Source organism: Delphinus delphis, chromosome 3, assembly GCF_949987515.2.
Source record: "Delphinus delphis chromosome 3, mDelDel1.2, whole genome shotgun sequence".
Taxonomy (NCBI): domain Eukaryota; kingdom Metazoa; phylum Chordata; class Mammalia; order Artiodactyla; family Delphinidae; genus Delphinus; species Delphinus delphis.
In genome coordinates, this window is record NC_082685.1 from 93,116,920 (window position 1) to 93,132,112 (window position 15,193).

Consider the following 15,193-nt stretch of genomic DNA (forward strand, 5'->3'; position numbering starts at 1 on the left):
CCCATCCTTCTTAACATCTTCCAAAATACAGCAGAGAGAGGAACACTCCCAAACTCATTGTACAAGGCCACCGTCACCCTGATACCAAAACAAGACAAAGATGTTCCAAAAAAAGTAAAGTACAGGCCAATATCACTGATGAACACAGATGCAAAAATCCTCAACAAAACACTAGCAAACAGAATCCAACAGCACATTAAAAGGACCATACACCATGATCAAGTGGGGTCTATCCCAGGAATGCAAGGATTCTTCAATATATGCAAATCAACCAATGTGATACAACATATTAAAAAACTGAAGGATAAAAAGCATATGATAATCTCCATAGATGCAGAAAAAGCTTTTGACAAAATTCAACAGCAATTTAAGATACAAACTCTCCAAAAAGTAGGCATAGAGGGAACTTACTTCAATATAATAAAGGCCATATATGACAAACCCACAGCAAACATCATTCTCAATGGTGAAAAACTGAAACCATTTCCTCTAAGATCAGGAACAAGACCATATTGTCCACTCCCACTACTATTATTCAACATAGTTCTGGAAGTTTTAGCCATGACAATCAGAGAAGAAAAAGAAATAAAATGAATCCAAATCAGAAAAGAGGTAAAGCTGTCACTGTTTGCAGATGACATAATACTATACATAGAGAATCCTAAAGATGCTACCAGAAAACTACTAGAGCTAATCAATCAATCTGGTAAAGTAGCAGGATACAAAATTAATGCACAGAAATCTCTTGCATTCCTATACACTAAGGATGAAAAATCTGAAAGAGAAATTAAGGAAACACTCCCATTTACCATTGCAACAAAAAGAATACCTAGGAATAAACCTACTTAAGGAGGCAAAAGACTTGTATGCAGAAAACTATGAGACACTGATAAAAGAAATTAAAGACACAAACAAATGGAGAGATATACCATGTTCTTGGATTGGAAGAATCAACATTGTGAAAATGACTATACTACCCAAAGCAATCCACAGATTCAGTGCAATCCCTATCAAACTACCACTGGCATTTTTCACAGAACTAGAACAAAAAATTTTGCAATTTGTATGGAAACACAAAAGACCCCGAATAGCCAAAGCAATCTTGAGAAAGAAAAACAGAGCTGTAAGAATCAGGCTCCCTGACTTCAGACTATACTACAAAGCTGCAGTAATCAAGACAGTATGGTACTGGCATAAAAGCAGAAATATAGACCAATGGAAAAAGATAGAAAGCCCAGAGGTAAACCCACGCATCTATGGTCAACTAATCTATGACAAAGGAGGCAAGAATATACACTGGAGAAAAGACAGTCTCTTCAATAAGTGGTGCTGGGAAAACTGGACAGCTACATGTAAAAGAATGAAATTAGAACACTCCCTAACACCATACACAAAAATAAACTCAAAATGGATTAAAGACCTAAATATAAGGCCAGGCACTATAAAACTCACAGAGGAAAACATAGATAGAACACTCTTTGACATAAATTACAGCAAGATACTTTTTGACCCACCTCCTAGAGAAATGGAAATATAAAGAAAACTAAACAAATAGGATCTAATGAAACTTAAAAGCTTTTTCACAGCAAAGGAAACCATGAACAAGATGTAAAGACAACCCTTAGAATGGGAGAAAATATTTGCAAATGAAGTAACGACAAAGGATTAATCTCCAAAATATACAAGCAGCTCATGCAGCTCAATATCAAAAAAGAAAAACAATCCAATCCAAAAATGGGCCTAAATAGACATTTCTCCAAAGAAGATATACAGATTGCCAACAAACACATGGAAGGATGTTCAACATCACTAATCATTAGAGAAATGCAAATCACAACTACAGTGAGGTATCATCTCACACCAGTCAGAATGGCCATCATCAAAAAAATCTTAAAACAATAAACGCTGAAAAGGGTGTGGAGAAAATGGAATCCTCTTGCACTGTTTGTGGGAATATAAATTTATACAGCCACTATGGAGAACAGTATGGATGTTCCTTAAAAAACTAAAACTAGAACTACCATATGACCCAGCAATCCCACTACTGGGCATATACCCTGAAAAAACCATAATTCAAAAAGGGTCATGTACCACACTGTTCACTGCAGCACTATTTACAATAGCCAGGACATGGAAGCAACCTAAGTGTCCATCGACAGATGAATGGATAAAGAAAATGTGGCACATATATAAATGGGATATTACTCAGCCATAAAAAGAAACGAAATTGAGTTATTTGTAGTGAGGTGGATGGACCTAGAGTCTGTCATACAGAGTGAAGTAAGTCAGAAAGAGAAAAACAAATACTGTATGCTAACACATATATATGGAATCTAAAAAAAAAAAAAAAAAAAAAATGATCATGAAGAACCTAGGAGCAAGACGGGAATAAAGATGCAGACCTAATAGAGAATGGACTTGAGGACATGGGAAGGGAGAAGGGTAAGCTGGGCAAGCAGAGAGTGGCATGGACATATATGCACTACAAAATGTAAAACAGATAGCTAGTGGGAAGCAGCGGCATAGCATAGGGACATCAGCTCGGTGCTTTGTGACCACCTAGAGGGGTGGGGTATGGAGTGTGGGAGGGAGGGAGACGCAAGAGGGAAGAGATATGGGAACATATGTATATGTATAACTGATTCACTTTGTTATAAAGCAGAAACTAGCAAACCATTGTAAAGCAATTATACTCCAATAAATATGTTAAAAAAAAAAGAAAATGTGGCACATATATTCAATGGGATATTACTCAGCCACATAAGAAGAAATCAAACTGAGTTATTTGTAGCAAGGTGGATGGACCCTGAGTCTGTCACACAGAGTGAAGTAAGTCAGAAAGAGAAAAACAAATACTGTATGCTAACACATATCTGCAATCTAAAAAAAAAAAAAAAGGTTCTAATGAACCTAAGGGCAGAACAGGAATAAAGACGCAGATATAGAGAATGGACTTGAGGACACAGGGAGGGGGAAGGGTAAGCTGGGACGAAGTGAGAGAGTAGCATTGACATATATACACTACAAAATGTAAAACTGATAGCTAGTGGGCAGCAGCTGCATCCCACGGGGAGATCATCTTGGTGCTTTGTGACCACCTAGCGGGGTGGGATTGGGAGTGTGGGAGGGAGGAAGATGCAAGAAGGAGGAGATATGGGGATATATGTGTGTGTGTGTGTACATATATATATATATATATATATATATACATACATACATATACATATAGCTGATTCACTGTTATACAGCAGAAACTAACACAACCTTTTAAATCAATTATACTCCAATACAGATTTTTTTTTAAAAAGTAAATTGACTGAAAGGAAACAAATAGTATTTTATAAACTAATTAATTTTTAAAAATCTAGCTACATTCTGTTTGAGGAAAACCTAAAACATACTTTATCAAACATAGAAAGCTTTCTTATAAGTTATGTTATCCAGTATGAACCAGAGAAAGCTGAAATAGGATTAATTTTGAACAAAATAGATATTAAGTCAAAGAAAAACACTATTGCGATTAAAGAATGTCTTAAGAAAATTATGAAAGGAATGCTTCACTAAGAAATTCTAGAAATCTACAGAGTGAACACAGCTGTCCACATTTCCTCTATATTAGAGCTAAGCAGGTTTACTTGGGAATGTCCCAGGCTCAGTCCTTAGAACCTGCTCTTCACTATCTATACCCACTTTCTTGGTGATCTCATCCAGTCTCATGGCTTTAAATGCCATTTATATAGTTGGTATCACCCAAATTTGTATTTGCAGTCCCCATCTCTTCTCTTGAACTCCACATATGTATATCCAACTGCCTTCACCACTCAACTATCTAAGAGGCCTATCTATCCTACCTGAAACTGAGTATCAGTTCCTACCTAAAACTGAGTATCTGATGGGCCTTCCAAACCTGCTCTCTCCATCAACTCTGCACACCACTGTCAGTGGCAAGACCAGTCTTCTAGTTGCTCAAACCAAAATCTTAGAGTTCTCATCGACTCCCCTCTGTTTCTCACCCCTTATCTATCAGCAAATCTTCCAGTTGTACCTTCCAAACATTTACAGATTCCCATGAGTTCTCACTAACTTCATTATCACCAGGGTCCAAGCCAGTTTCATCTCTAAACTCTTATTTTCCAATCGCTTCCCATAGTCTTCTCTTAACATGGCAACCAGAGAGATTCTTATAAAACCTAAGTCAGATTATATCACTCCTCTGTTCAAAATCCCCCAGTGCTTTCCACCCCACTCAGAGTGAAAAGCAGCCTTGCTAGTGATTTATCTGCCCCTCCTCCCTCTGGCCCATTACCTCTCTGCCCCCACCTCTTACTGCTCTCCCCTCACTACTCCACTCCAGCCCCACTGGCCTCTTTGATGTTTTTCCTCCTAGGTAGCATGGATTTCTCATCCTCCCATTTCCAATATTCAAGCATATAGTTGGCACACTTTCACCTCAAGGTGTTTGCACTTGTTCCTTCCACCTAGAATACACCAGCCACAGGCAGACATTCATGGTTGCATGCCTTCACCTGCTTCAGGCCTTCACCCAGATGTCACATTCTCAGTGAGGCCTTCCCCGTCCAGCCTTTTTAAATGGATTCTCCCAACACTCTCTATTCCCTTTCCCAGTTTTATTTTTTTCTAAATCTTTGAATAATAAAAAATTATATTGCATGCTGACATTTTTTGTTGACTTTTCCCTTGCTAGAATATAAACCCCATGAAAGCAGAATTCTTTTTTTTTTTTTTTGGTTGATTCTCTACTTCCTCTCCAGTGCTTAGAAAATCCCCTATCAGCTAATAAATAATTTTTGGATGAATAAGTTGTTTTATCAACTTCTGAGTGTATTCAAGACTATGGAAGTAACACCATATTGAGGAAATTAACATGAGATTTGGATCCAGAGGATATGATTTTAAATCTCTAAACTTTACTGTAGCCTTGGACAAATTATCTAAATTCTCTGAGGCTCAACTTTCTAACCTGTAAAATGGGAATTAAAAAAAAATCTTCCTTATAGTATCTGACTGAGGAATTAAATTGAGACATTATGTGTCATTAATAATTTGACCACATGGAGATACTGTGCCTAACCAAGTTTTTTTTTTAATTTTACTTACATACACATATTTACAGAAGTCACATACCATTCTGTTACCCCAGACTCCACACATCCTTATTTTTATCAGTGTTACTGCCTTCCCACTTCACAAATTTGTTACCTGCCTGATCCGTGAAGGCATTTGAGCTTGAACCCTGAGAAATGTTCAATACAAATTAGTTTCATACAGTGAACAATGAGGTAAAAATTCCTTGAAAACCAAGTATGTTTTGCAAAGGATCAATTTGTTTTCGTTCACAGGGAAAGCCTTGAAGTGTTCCTCAGAACTTAATAAGTTCTGTGAAAAAGAAAAAGAGAAAAAAAGACAGGACCGCTGAAGTAGCAGCTACCACGCTAATATTCCATCTACAGACCAAGGGAAACTAAGAATAACAAGAAACAATCTTCTGTAGCAGAATGAAGGCTGCAGGCTGTGGACAGGACCACATAAGTCGGCTCTGAAACCTGTCATCAAAAAGCATTAGTGGTCACAAAGAAAATACAAACAATACGACGTAATAATGGACAGGGGAAAAATAGAAACCTCCTAAAGTTGAACAACCAATATAGTCAAGTTAGGGGCTGAAATAATTTGAAGGTTTTCCTTTGGTGGGTTTAAAATGAGTTTGAAAGAGGGAGTTTCACTATCTTTTATCACCCAAATATGTAGGCATAAAATACCTTGCCTTATTTTCAATAGATTTTATTGGTTTATCCAACCAAGGGAAAAGCTCTAGCCATTGGGGAATGCCACTGTGAATATTTTGTATTTGTAGGTTTTGTTTTTATAGCCAGTGGGAGGTTTTTGTTTTGTTTTGTTTTCTTCCATCTAGTATCCTAAGATTCATTTTAGTCTCCTGACAACGTTTCTCTTCATTTCTCACAAAGGACAATGAAATTATCGTACTTTTGTGTTTTTTAAAAAGTCACTGTATTGCTCATCTTTTTACCTATGAAACCTCAAACAGAACAAATCTCAAAACTAACAATGTCCAGTTTTCACTTTATATAGAGCATAAAGGTCAGCTTGTTACAAACTGAAAACAACAATTTTGTTGAGATGAATAAACATGGAACTAACTGTCACACATCATCACCAAAGAAGCGAATGAAAGTGTTCATAAATGTGGCACTGCCATCAAATGACAGCCTTGGTCCTAAACAAAACAGGTAGTTACATCACATTATGGCAGCCACACTGACTAACTCCCTGGTTGATACCCACACAGAGGAAGGAAATTCAGAGGCATCAAAAACAGCTGTTTTTTAATACAACATCAGAGAAGCTATAAGCAAGTTACACTCTAAAGGATGTAATTGTCTATGCTCAAGGTTTAAACAGAGAAAAGAAAAACAGAAATGATTTTTTCTCCTTAACAAAATGAAAACAAAGTAGAAAAATTTCAACTTGAGAAGAAATTTAGCACATTATCATATGCTATTATCAATATTTCTAATAAAATAGCGAGTAATTACTATATAGCTGGAACTTCACAAAAAGGGTCTCTAATTCTTACAACAATTCTGCAGCATTTATATTTTTCAGATAAACTGAGACTCCGAATACTTCAGTGACTTATCCAAGGTCACATAGCTAGTAACGGGCAGAGCCAGGATTTCCCTTCAAGTCCACCTAACTCCATGTCCAAGCCCACTGTTCAGCCTCTCAGTCCAGCATTCCCCTTTCCACAAACCACCTGTATTTTGTTGGTAAAGGTTTAGGTCTCATCCATACCTGTGACCCTCAGACCCAATGCAGTATCTCCTTCTGGAGTCCCAGGCTGGGAAAATCTCAAAATTAACTCTGAGGAAATTGATGATGAGAGGAAACCACACCCCGAATGCCACAGCACCAGCTGTGTCTTCTATTTTAATTAAGAAACTAATCTACACCCTCATTTAGTGCTGACAAACTGCAAAGCCAACATAGCTCTCCACTAGAAAGTACTCAAAGTTACACAGGAATGAGTTTTCCAATGTAAAGAAAATGGAATGTTTGGAGACAGGCCAAATGAGCAAAGTCAATAAATATTTTTTGGTTCCTAGAAAGTATTCTTATAGAGCATGTTGACTGGATATAATGCAACACTACTGTAAGACAGAAGAGTAATACACACAGGTTGAATTATGTGAAATAAATAAAAGCTGTGTTCTATCTAATCTGTATTTTGCTTTTAGATCCAAATTTTGCTCCCTTGTGCAATAGAAAATGGGATGAGGGCTGCTGCAGTTACACTAAACTTTATGACAAGACAGTGCATGTAGATATGAAGTATAAATAATTCTTTTTAGTGGAAGGATTTTGTTTATGACCAAGATTAATTTAAAACTTAAGAAAAAATATTTCAGTCTCTAAAGAATGCAACCTTTCTTTTACTCTCTAGAGAATGCAGAGAACTGACTACACAGAGACAAAATTAAACTGTTGCTTTCATAGTTTTAACCTTTCTACAATTATTTTACCTAGTCTGGTTATGGCATTCATTATATTGTCTTTTTCAATTATACATGAACAGTTTATACATGTATAAACAATGTATACCTGAACATGCAATCTCACTACCAAGTTATCTAAGGAAGTAGCTTTTGTTTGGCTTTGTCTTTCAAGCTTTGGCAGCTCTTTGACGATGCTGTCTCCTCAGTCAAATAAAGGAGCTGAAAATCGGAAAATGGACACCGTCCTCTTTTTCAATTGCTCTTTTCTTTTCTGTATCTCAGGCTTTCAAAGTCAGCTCTAAAATGATCTATGACACAGACGTGCATTGCCACTGCTGTATAAATCAGGTACTCTTATTTATTTAAAAAGAGCAACCAAAAAATGGTTTAAGGAACAAAGGCTAGATAAAGATCAAAGTTACACCTTAGCCTACCCTCAGCTGAGAGGCTCAAAGATCAGCTCACTCCTGCAAGGTCACCTTCCACCCAACAGAGGTCAAGAATGAACTGACTCAACTCCTCTCCTGAGACAGTGATCCCCGCCTCTACTCCAGGTCTGCTGCCTCCATCATCAACCAGGTCATCAATTCAAGAATAAAACCCAGCTCTTCCAGATTGCCTCAGCTCTGTTGAAAGGCATCAAAGAAAAGCCCAGATACCAACCCTTCCCTAACCTCTAACATTCACAGTCTCACAGCCACTAACTTTCCTGAATCCACCAGAGTCAATTTCATGATGCCATTCATCCCTATTGACATCAGTCAACACTAGCATCCTCACTCAGGTCCTTCCTCATTTTCCATACTTGAACTCTCAGTGGCTCTTACTCCCTCTTCTTCATTACCTGCTCCCACCTCCCCACCCCATACACATACACCTATCTTCGAAATTGACCACTGTGCCTTCCAGAATAAAAGTCCACCATCAGCAAAAGTTTCCACACTATCTTCTCTTAGCATTCCCCTCACTTTCTGGCTGCATGTAGCAGAAATCTGCCTTTCCCTGAGAACTCTGCTTCCCACACAGCTCTCTAAAATGCTGGCTCTCTTTCTCCCATGGCCTGGGCTTAGAGGTAGAGCGCTGTCCTACCTGCTTCTCTCATTGCCTCATTCTCCCTCCCACCTCCCTAAATCTCCAGCTTATCAGAAACATCCCATAACGAGACAAATCTCATGTTTTCAGAGCTCGCCTTATCCTACTTGCAAAGTTGGCCCTTGGCTGGCATCTGAGAACTTGAATTTTAGGAGACCTTCTACCATTCCCTGATAAGAATGACTCACAGAGCCTCAAGTGTTTGTCCAAACAATATGGTTTATTCTGAACACCTGCTTTCCTTCTGGAACTCTGCAATATGTGCTAGGCAGAGGATACCTACAAGACCAGTGCCCAATAAAACTCTGGGCGATGTGTCTCTAATGAACTTCTTTAATCGACAGCATTTCATGTGTGTTGTCACAACTCATTGCTGAAGAAATTGAGCATGTCCTGCGTGACTCCGCTGGGAAAGTACTCTTGAAAATATGCACCTCGTTTCCTAAGGACTTTGCCTCATGTGCCTTTTCCCTTTGCTGATTTTGGTTCATATCTTTTCCTGTAATGAATCATAGTGGTGAGTCCAACTATATGCTCAGTCCTGTCAGGCTTCCTAGTGAATTATGGAATCTAGGGGTGGTCTTAGAGACCCCTGAAACCCCTTGCCATCATACTGCATTCCCCTGGTGCATTTACTCTCCTAGGTGATTATCACATACCTTCTACTCTCTTCTCAAGTATCTAACACCTCCTCTCCTGCTCTCACTGTAAGCTTATGACCCTGCTTCCTAATTCTTTGATAAAATTCAGCAATTAATCAACAGAGAACAGCAATCAAGCTCCACTTTCACATCTACCGACATATCAACACCTGTATCTCCATACCTTGACCTTCCCTCCCTTCCTTCCCTCCTGTTAATATAGGTGCATTCTGTATTCAGGTGTAAAACCAATCCCTTGCACAGTATATATTCAATATCCTGTAATAAACCATATGGAAAGGAATATGAATATGTATATAACTGAATCACTCTGCTGTACACCAGAAACTAACACAACACTGTAAAGTAACTATACTTCAATTACTTTTAATTAAAAATAAAAAGATAAAAACAACTATACTACCCAAAGCAATCTACAGATTCAGTGCAGTCCCTACCAAACTACCACTGGCATTTTTCACAGAACTAGAACAAAAAATTTCACAATTTGTATGGAAACACAAAAGACCCCAAATAGCCAAAGCAATCTCGAGAAAGAAAAACAGAGCTGGAGGAATCAGGCTCCTGGACTTCAGACTATATTACAAAGCTACAGTCATCAAGACAGTATGGTACTGGCACAAAAACAGAAATATAGATCAATGGAACAGGATAAAAAGCCCAGAGACAAACCCACACACATATGGTCACCTTATCTTTGATAAAGGAGGCAAGAATACACAATGGAGAAAAGACAGCCTATTCAATAAGCAGTGTGGGGAAAACTGGACAGCTACATGTAAAAGAATGAAATTAGAACACTCCCTAACACCATGCACAAAAATAAACTCAAAATGGATTAAAGACCTAAATGTAAGGTCAGACACTAAAATTCTTTGAGGAAAACATAGGCATAACACTCTATGACATAAATGACAGCAAGATCCGTTTTGACCCACCTCTTAGAGAAATGGAAATAAAAACAAAAATAAACAAATGGGACCTAATGAAACTTAAAAGCTTTTGCACAGCAAAGGAAACCATAAACAAGATGAAAAGACAACCCTCAGAATGGGAGAAAATATTTGCAAACGAAGCAACTGACAAAGGATTAATCTTCAAAATATACAAGCAGTTCATGCAGCTCAATATCAAAAACACAAACAACCCAATCCAAAAGTGGGCAGAAGACCTAAACAGACATTTCTCCAAAGAAGATATACAGATTGCTAACAAACACTTGAAAGGATGCTCAACATCACTAATCATTAGAGAAATGCAAATCAAAACTACAATGAAGGGGCTTCCCTGGTGGCACAGTGGTTAAGAATTCACCTGCCAATGCAGGGGACACAGGTTCAAGCCCTGATCCAGGTAGATCCCACATGCCATGGAGCAACTAAGCCCGTGCACCACAACTACTGAGCCTGTGGTCTAGAGCCCACAAGCCACAACTACTGAACCCAGATGGCACAGCTACTGAAGCCTGTGCGCCTAGAGCCTGTGCTCTGCAACAAGAGAAGCCACCACAATGAGAAGCCTGTGCACCTCAACAAAGGGTAGCCCCCACTCGCCGCAACTAGAGAAAGCCCACGCACAACAATGAAGACCCAACACAGCCAAAAATAAATTAAATAAATTTAACAACAAAACAAAACAAAAAAAACTACAATGAGGTATCACCTCACACTGGTCAGAATGGCCATCATCAAAAAATCTACAAACAATAAATGCTGGAGAGGGTGTGGAGAAAAGGCAACCCTCTTGCACTGTTGGTGGGAATGTAAATTGATACAGCCACTGTGGAAACAATATGGAGGTTCCTTAAAAAACTAAATATAGAATTACCATATGATCCAGCAATCCCACTACTGGGCATATACTCTGAGAAAACCATAGTTCAAAAAGAGTCATGGGGCTTCCCTTGGGGCACAGTGGTTGACAGTCTGCCTGCTGTTGCAGGGGACATGGGTTCGCGCCCCGGTCCAGGAGGATCCCACATGCCGTGGAGCGGCTGGGCCCGTGAGCCATGGCCACTGAGCCAGCACATCCAGGGCCTGTGCTCTGCAACAGGAGAGGCCACAGCAGTGAGAAGCCCACGTACCGCAAAAAATTAAAAAATAAAGAGTCATGTACCACAATGTTCATCGCAGCTCTATTTACAATAGCCAAGACATGGAAGCAACCTAACTGTCCATCTACAGTTGAATGGATAAAGAAGATGTGGCACACATATACAATGGAATATTACTCAGCCGTAAAAGAAACAAAATTGAGTTATTTGTAGTGAGGTGGATGGACCTAGAGTCTGTTATACAGAGTGAAGTAAGTCAGATAGAGAACAACAAATACCTTATGCTAACACATATATATGGAAGCTAAAAAAAAAAAAGAAATTGTTCTGAAGAACCTAGGGGCAGGACAAGAATAAAGATGCAGACGCAGAGAATGGGCTTGAGGACACGGGGAGGGGGAAGGGTAAGCTGTGATGAAGTGAGAGAGTGGCATGGCCATATATACACTACCAAATGTAAAATAGATAGCTAGTGGGAAGCAGCCACATAGCACAGGGAGATCAGCTCGGTGCTCTGTGACCACCTAGATGGGTGGGATAGGGAGGGTGGGAGGGAGACTCAAGAGGGAGGGGATATGAGGATATATGTATATGTATAGCTGATTCATTTTGTTATAAAGCAGAAACTAACACACTATTGTAAAGCAATTATACTCCAATAAAGATGTTAAAAAAAAACCCTCAATGAGATACCACCTCACTCTTGGAAAGAAAAGGAGAAAAAAAGAAAAGGACAAAGCTGAAAAGGGAGCAGAAGAGGAAGGTGAACAGTGTTTGGCAAGATTGTGGAGAAACTGGAAACCTTGTGCCTCGCGTGCACTGCTGATGGGAAGGTAAAATAGTGCAGCCACTGTGAAAAACAGTATGGTGTTCCTCAAAAACTTAAACACGGAATTATCATAGGATCTGTTACCAAGTCCAAGCTCGCTCTGGTTGCCACACGACAGGCCAATAAATTGGAGACGAGGTGTTCAGGCAAGGAAGACGACTTTATTCAGAAAGCTGGCAGACTGAGAAGATGGCAGACTAATGTCTCAGAATAACCATCTTATTGGGGTTTGGATGCCAGTTTCTTTTAAAGCACAGAGAGGGGGAGGAGATGGGGAAGTAAAATAAAAATGCCATAAGTTTTGCAAATATTCCCTGGAATGGCCAGCCTCGGGGAGGGGATGTGTTAATTTCTTCTTTCTTGCAGCCATCCACAGGTGGACAGGGACAGGATGCTTCCCTGAAAAAAGGCACTTTTTAACATTCAGGCAGAGGGACAGGTTTCCCCGAGGCAGGCCATTATGTATAGACAGTATCCTTTTGGTGAACAAAAGCATCAGAAAGCAAAAGTTAAAGAAGCAGATCCAACATGTAGTCAGATTGGCTCATCCCTGTTAGAAGATCTAGCAATTGCAATTTGGGGCATATACCCAAAAGAACTGAAAGCAGGGTCTCAAACAGGTATTTGTATACCCATGTTCATAGCAGCATTATTCAAAATAAGCAAAAGGTGGAAGCAATCCAAGTATCCATCTACAGATGAATGGATAAACTATATACACCTACAATAAAGTCCTTAAAAAAGGAAATTTTGACACATGTCAACATGGATGAACCTTCAAGGCACACTGCTAAGTGAAAAAAGCCAGCCACAAAAGGACCAGTGTATGATTCTCCTTGTATGTGTCATCTAGGGTAGTCAAGTTGATAGAGGCAGAGTAGACTGATGGTTGTTAGTGGTTGCGAGGAGTGGAAAATGAAGTTATTGTTTAATGGGTATGGGGTTTCAGTTTAGGAAGATGAAAAAGTTCTGAAAATGGATACTGGATTACACAACATTGTGAACATACTTGATGCCGCTATTCCGTGGCATCTATTTTCTTAGATTCTGTATGTTTCTATTTGGCATCCTATTTGGCATTTATAACAGGGCTAATTATATTAACTATGTTTTCTTATTTTCTGTATCCTGATGCTCTGGCATTTGTGGAGAAACCGCCCCTCCCAGGACTGGCTAGTTCTTAGAGATAACAAAGGGCTCAGCTGAGCACATTTTTCATATGCAAACTAACCAGTCCAGAGTCATACCTCCTCTATCTGGCCCAGACACTCCAGAAGAGAATATTTTCCTCTGCCTTAATCATCCCAAAGCCAGGTACCAGACAACTAGGAACCATCCCTATAGCCCAAAGCCCTTAGAAATCACTCCTACTAGCCAATCCTAACCTGTTTATCCTGTGTTTAACAAAAAATTATTCAGTGATATTTGTTAAAACACCATAGACATTATTCAGGACCAACCATCACAACAGGCATAGAAACCACTTCAATGGGATTTTACAGTGGAGGAGAGAGGTTGGGTTCAACTCCAAACACAGCACGGGCAAGTGGGAATTTATAACCAAGGAGATGGGTGGAGATCAATGGATGGAAAATTACTGAGGAAACATCCAGGTTAAGTGGAGTTTTGGCTAAATAGACCTAACAGGATTCTTACTAAAGAGAGGCCAGGGTAGTCAGACAACACCTAGGGGATGGTAGAGGACGAAGAACTCAAATATGGAGGGTATTCAGATAAAGAGTGAGGAATTTTTGCCAAATGGACTTAGCAGTGTTCTTGCTAAAACTGGATTTTACAAGGGAGTGAACAGAGGGGCCTAGATACTTTAGGAGCCTCACTAAAGCTTCGCTGAGCAAGGAATCTTTGCCTTACATTTTCCACAGACACCGCCATAAAGGCCACGGCCCAAGCTCTCTTCTCACTCACTTCTCCTCCTGACCAGACCGTGGCTTTCCCCAAGACCCTGCATGGCACGTGGTGACCCCCTCTGTTCAACCTCTGAATCTAATCAACTTCTTCCTTCCAAGCCTCATTCTAATCTCCTCCTGTGCCACACTAATTTCACCATACATCTGACAGACATTCTTAGAATAGCCACTGAAAAATGGTTAAAATGGTAAAATTGTTATATTTTAATGAGAAATTTTTAAAAAGTAATATCCAGCTGTCTTTTCAATCTCTCATGAATAGGCAAAATAACTTAGGTTAAAGTGATTTGTAAACTCTTAAGTTATGAATAGAGGTTATAGAGGTTATGTGAGTTGTCACCATTGACAGTAACAACATAAGTTGATTTATCTTAATTATATACTTTTAGGGTATACTATTTCAAATAGAATGATGATTTTAAGTTTATAATGTTTGACTTAAGCTATTTTGTCCATATTTCTGAGACAGGAAGCGGGCAGGACACAACCTTTAGAAGAATGACATAGCCATTGAGGACGCAACATAAACTGGTTAGAACCAACTAGGCCCAAGATGGTGAACGAGTCGACTTCCACTAGACCTTGAGCCTCAGCGTACGCTCATTGTAATACATTAACATGCTAAATTACACACCCACAGGCACCATGACAGTTCCTAGGCCTACCATGCAAGGCCAAAGAGTGGGAGGTGACCCAATTCCTGGAAATCCCTGCCCCTCCTCCCCAATAGTTGGAATAATTCTCCCACTCACTAGTCTGTGAAATTACCTGCCTATAAAAACTAACTGCCCCACATTTTGGGGTCTCTTGCCTTCTGAGATGGCCCACACTCTGTCTGTGGAGTGTGTTGCTCCCTGAATAAACCTTCTTTCACTTTACTATGGCTCACCCTTGATTTCTTTCCGGCAGGAAGCCGAGAACTCACACTTGGCGGCCGTCCCAGGGACTCGCCTGAGACATGACCATCCTCTCACGCCCCACTTTCTTTTCCCTGCTACATTTCTCCATCAGGCTTCTAAGGTACCAAAAGCATGCATTACTCTTTTAGCATACAAAGAACATGGGATTCAGTGAGGTTTTTTCCATTTTATAAT